Source organism: Lepidochelys kempii, chromosome 1 (genome assembly GCF_965140285.1).
Source record: "Lepidochelys kempii isolate rLepKem1 chromosome 1, rLepKem1.hap1, whole genome shotgun sequence".
Lineage (NCBI taxonomy): Eukaryota > Metazoa > Chordata > Testudines > Cheloniidae > Lepidochelys > Lepidochelys kempii.
In genome coordinates, this window is record NC_136380.1 from 48,072,489 (window position 1) to 48,078,557 (window position 6,069).

At 45.1% G+C, this 6,069-nt stretch overlaps 1 long non-coding RNA gene across 1 annotated transcript; it reads right to left on the minus strand.

The window, feature by feature from the left end:
* Positions 1 to 4,209: 4,209 nt before the first annotated feature.
* On the minus strand, positions 4,210 to 5,731 carry LOC140910390 (uncharacterized). The gene is made up of 2 exons (XR_012158562.2): positions 5,519 to 5,731; positions 4,210 to 5,184 (listed from the first exon to the last, which is right to left on the minus strand). It is a non-coding gene; the product is annotated as an uncharacterized LOC140910390 (long non-coding RNA).
* Positions 5,732 to 6,069: the final 338 nt, after the last annotated feature.

Here is a 6,069-nt window from a genome sequence, read left to right on the forward strand (position 1 = left end):
AAAATAGGTCTGCCAAGCTGCTCAGCAATACAATGTGGGAGATTTAAAGGTATCCTAAATAAAGTTTGAAATGTCTCATTGAAAAGACAAAATCAATCCTCTATCCGCAGAAGAAAAAGTTTAGACACAGTATTTCACCAGGTAAGGAAAATAAAGCTGACATGAACTGTTGTGTTATCACACTTTTTAGCTAGTGATTTTTGCTTCTGTTTGGTGTAACAATGTTTCAAATTTATGACATATTCTGTGATACTTTATACAAAGGACATTGTATGCACAAATTAAATGAAAAAAACCCTCAAGTGTTCATGCAACACTCAAAGTTGTACAGTTAAAATTACAGTCAAGAAATGCAATAAAGAATGCACCCCCAGCACTATAGACTGTCATATTTTATGGGACATATTTAATAACAAGTCATAGATACATCACTGACTTTATGCAGAACATAACTTACTAACTGGAATCCTGTTTGTGCATTTCCAGCTAGACTTTCTGTGATTTTAACTTTGGACCCCATGCACTGTCTGAATGTATTATTTTAAAAAAATAAGGTTTTTTAAGAGAAAAAAATAACAATGGTACAGAAAGTGTCCCCTGAGAGATGAAACATTAGGAGTCAGGCTTGTCAGATGGTGCCTGCTCTTCATATTCAACCTGTCAGAGTACAACATGCAATAGCCATTTAGCTAAGAATTTCTCAAATGCAGCCACCGTGGCCACCAGGAGCTTTTCTTGCAGCCACGGCCTCCTGGACTGTTATGGGCAGGAGGAGAGCAAAGCAGCGGCTCCTTCCCCTCCCTAGTGCTCCTAGATGCACCGCCTTGGTGTTGGTTGCTGGGGCTGCCAGCAGAGGTCCCCCTCCTCTCTCCCAAGACACTTGGGACACAACGCTGGAGAAGCAGGCAGCCGGTGAGTTCCCCACCTTTCCAGGAGCGGTTTGGACTTCAGCCCTGAGGTTTCAGGGGGCAGGCTCTGGCTGTGGGGCTTCGGGCTCCAGCGCTGGGCTCCTGGCTGCGCAGCTTCAGGTTCTGTCCTCCAGCCACAGGGCTTCAGTCTGCAGCCCCCTACTGCCTCCCTCGGCCCTCCTCTCCCCCCAGTCCAGGGCTTAATTTGTCCCCAGGCTTGCCGGGGCTGAGTAAGTCTGCTGTGAAAAGTGATACTTGCATGTTTGTTAAGATCACTTTTCACAACAGGCTTATTAGCTAGCAATAAATATTACAATGATTTGGACGTGTATATGTGCATATTTATTTTTTTCCTAAAGACAGGTTTCAGAGTAGCAGCCGTGTTAGTCTGTATTCCGATGAAGTGAGCTGTAGCTCAAGAAAGCTTACGCTCAAATAAATTTTTTAGTCTCTAAGGTGCCACAAGTCCTCCTTTTCTTTTTTCCTAAAGCTAATTAAGTATTTTAGGGAAAAGTGTGAGAGTGGCCACCAGCAAGAGTTGGTGGCCGCCCTCTGAGGACACCAAAAATTCTATCCTGAGAACCCCTGAGGCTAGGTAGGAGGCACCAGCCAATGACTATTTAACTTCATTGAAGGGTGCATACTTGTGAAAGGCACAAATTAACAGCGCATACTCTCAGTTTGCGTGAAATTTTTTTTAAACTGCATGCCCAGTATGCTATTTCCAAACATTTGTTACTATTTTCAAGCCAATTCTTTTCCAACTTGATCGTGAACATGCTTCTCTCCAAGGACTATTTACAGACCAAGCTTCAAGGTCCAGTCATTTTAGAGTTCTCTGTGTGTTTATTAAAAAAAAAAAAAAGACGTGACAATGTTTTCCTCATACTTGCAAAGAAAAGAAAAGGATGAGAGGGAGTTTTCTCAAATATCTCACATGCACAAAACGTTCACCTTTGATTATACTTCAGGCATGGAAAGTTTCAGCCCAAAAGTGGAAACAGAGTTTTACTGAAACTGAACTATAGTTGTAATTATTGAGTGACTAGAACATACTTTAAAAGAAGGTGGAATAGCCTGTGTCCTGAAATTAAGTTAGATATGTAAAAATTAGCCTGAAATGAATACACTTCACAATCACATCAGACAACCTCCTCTTTCTCTTCCTGTGTGCATGCACATGTGTAAGGGGGAACAATGGAAAGTAACGTCTCAGGCTTTGTGCCTATTTAATAAAATTGTTTTTTAAAAGTTACTGATGCAAGCGAAACTAATATGGCCAGTTGTAGACCGGAGTGCATGTATGAGGGTTGCACTGTTTAACTAAACCAAACTGGTTAAATCAATTTTAGTTAAACTGGCACAACTTCTGTGTTTCGCCTCCAACCCAGTCGCAACACCACTCACTCAGATTTGGCCTGGAGACAGGAGCCATCCTAATGGAAGAGTGACTGGCTTACATTAAAGTGGTGCTACAACCTCATTCACTAGGCATGGGGGTCACAATGCCACACACTCAAATTTGACCCGGCAACCCCTCCATGATGCCAGTAGGGGCCTGTTTAAAAAAAGGGGGGAGGGCAATGGCTCCCATCTCTGGTCTGTGCTCCCACCATGCATATAGAAGGGTCTACCTCTCACAATAACTTTCCCTCTGGAGGACGGGGCAAGAGTTCTCTCTCCATATATGTATGTGCAATGTGAAGTCTGCCTCCTTCTAACCCAAACTTTTGCTTATCTCCCACCTATGTGTTTGGGAGGAGGGGAGAGAATTTCTTCCCAAACATTCCTCTCTCTCCCAACTCTTGTTTTCCCTCCTCTTCTGACATACCTACCTGGGGAGGGAGTGTCTCTAGTCACTCGCTATTTAGTTTAATGCACAAAAGCTAAGATTTTTTCAAGCCAAAACAAACAGAGGCATCTGTGTAAGAACATCTAAAAAATTATCCAGTGACATCTCCAATAAAAGAATGTGACAGATACCTGAGCAACACCACAAAGACAGATTGGATTCCTCCCTGAGAAACAAGTTGCTGATTACATCTTCAACAGACAGAAGACCATAAACCTACAAGTAAAAAACTGAGAGTAGAGGGATATGTACCTGCTTTGTCGACTTTAAAATAGTACCCAGCCATGAGCTGTAAATGGTTACAAAATTGAAATGATTGGAAAAGATATGATAACCAAATCCATGTACCAATCTACAAAACGTAAATTAAAACAACAACAACCTGCAAACAGGCTTTCAGACAAGAAAGAAGGCTAAAAAAGGATGCAATCTTAATCCTACTTTTTGTCATTATAAATATCAATGACCTACGAAAGGCCTCTACTAAAGCATTTCTTAAACAAAGCCACAATAACTGAAAAAAATGCCTATCTATGTTATGTCCTAGGAAGATGGCACATAAAGTCTATTGTATGACTTCTCACTCAGAAAGTCCCTGAAAAAAAGAGTTTACACTTGCTAGAAACAAAGCAAAAACAAAACAAAAAAAAATGGGCTCCATTGGTCACTCTGGAAAAGATTAAAAGCTCAAACCATGACCATAACTGAATTTTTTATTACAGCGATAAAGAAACTGAATATACCTTAAACTGTACATATCTAACCCTCACAATAAAGTTACAAGGCAGCATCCCATATAGGCTAAAGAAGCATTAAAATAATGTAATAGCACTACATAAATAACAGCAAAACTATTCAACAAAGTTATTCAAATCATTCTACATATGGGGCTGAACTTCAACTACACCAACTGAAACAAAACACAGATACAAACCCTGTATCTAAAGCTCTGCAAACAAGTCCTCTATGTACACTGAAACACCAACATAAATAGCTTCAGAGCAGAACTGAGTCATTTCCCTCTCTTAATCTATTTACAGGAACATGCATTGAGCTCTGGTGCCAACATATTGTCCATCCCTCCACCAAAAAGTACTAAAGCTCAAAAATCAAATCCAAATAAAAAGCTAATGCTATATAACATTACTACCAAGTCTCAACACTACCCTTCTGACAAACGAAGCATACAACCTCCTTTGAAACAGAACACAGACTAGGACACCAGCCCAAACTTTAAAACACTAATATGCGAGTTACTGAGAAGAACAAATACAAACTTTTTTTTTAAAAAAAAAAACCCACAACCTATAAATCCACACCCAGAATAATCACAGTAGTAAATTATCTCACCACAAACTGAGAGAAAAAATTCTGTGCACAGTGACAGGTTTCAGAGTAACAGCCGTGTTAGTCTGTATTCGCAAAAAGAAAAGGAGTACTTGTGGCACCTTAGAGACTAACCAATTTATTAGAGCATAAGCTTTCGTGAGCTACAGCTCACTTCCTCAGATGCATATCATGGAAACTGCAGCAGGCTTTATATATACACAGAGAATATGAAACAATACCTACTCCCACCCCACTGTCCTGCTGGTAATAGCTTATCTAAAGTGATCATCAGGTGGGCCATTTCCAGCACAAATCCAGGTTTTCTCACCCTGCACCCCCCCACACAAATTCACTCTCCTGCTGGTGATAGCCCATCCAAAGTGATAACTCTTTACACAATGTGCATGACAATCAAGTTGGGCTATTTCCTGCACAAATCCAGGTTTTCTCACATCCCCCCCACCCCCATACACACACAAACTCACTCTCCTACTGGTAATAGCTCATCCAAACTGACCACTCTTCAAGTTTAAATCCAAGTTAAACCAGAACATCTGGGGGGGGGGTAGGAAAAAACAAGAGGAAACAGGCTACCTTGCATAATGACTTAGCCACTCCCAGTCTCTATTTAAGCCTAAATTAATAGTATCCAATTTGCAAATGAATTCCAATTCAGCAGTTTCTCGCTGGAGTCTGGATTTGAAGTTTTTTTGTTTTAAGATAGCGACCTTCATGTCTGTGATTGCGTGACCAGAGAGATTGAAGTGTTCTCCGACTGGTTTATGAATGTTATAATTCTTGACATCTGATTTGTGTCCATTTATTCTTTTACGTAGAGACTGTCCAGTCTGACCAATGTACATGGCAGAGGGGCATTGCTGGCACATGATGGCATATATCACATTGGTGGATGTGCAGGTGAACGAGCCTCTGATAGTGTGGCTGATGTTATTAGGCCCTGTGATGGTGTCCCCTGAATAGATATGTGGGCACAATTGGCAACGGGCTCTGGGACAGCTCTCCAAACCCCTCCAAACACCAATGCCAGAGGCCAGATTGAGACTGAGCAGCATTTCCTCTTGCAGTCTCCAAAATCTGAAGTGTGAGAGAGAGAGATTGCCTTAAAATATCTGCTAGGATGCACACTTTCAGTTAAACCGAGATGAAGGAAAACTGCAGAAGCCTGGGAGACGGAGGACTGGCAGAAGCAGCCTGTCACCGGCCACTAAATCCGTACTGGGAAGGAACGACAAAGAATACAAGGTATTAAACCAAGAGGGAAGCTGTCCCTGTCCCGGGGGCTGTCCCACGCAGGTGTTCAGTGGGTCGGGGGTTAAACCCACGGTCCCCGGGGCAAATGCTGATGTATTCCCCCCTGGCCCCCGCAGAGACCAGAGCTTCCCAGCCTCTGTCCATCCGTCCTACTGACCCGACCTGAGCTGACCGGGTGGGGGGGAGGGAGGCTGCATCCCCGGGGCGGGGGGGGGGAGGGGAGTCTCCTCGTGTCGGGACCGGCCCGGCAGCAGGATCTGTCCCCCGTGGGGGGGTGTCGGTCCCTGTCTCGGCCGCTCCCCGGGAGGGGCGGGGGGGCTCTCCCGGAGGAGGAGGACCAGGGAACCTCCACTCCCTTCCCTGCCGCGGCAGGGGGAGGGGGGGGGGGCCGCCGCTGCCCGTGGAGGGGCGGGGTTTGCGACGTCACGCCCTCGGAGCTGCACGTGACCGTGCCCCGCGCAATCCCCCGGCTTAACTGCGCCTGACCTTGACCGCTCGCGCCAGGGGCTGCCGCTTGTCACGTGCCGGCGGCGGGCGGAACTGACGCGCCGGAAGCTGGGCAGGCGCATGGGCCGGCCAGGGCCGGGGACGCGAGTGGGACGTTGCAGCGGGCGCCGGGGCCTCGCGCTGCAGCGGCCGGTACGTAAGGGGCCGCTTGGGTCCCGCGAGCCTGCAGGGCCCGGGCCCACGTGCGCCGGGTGCTGGTGC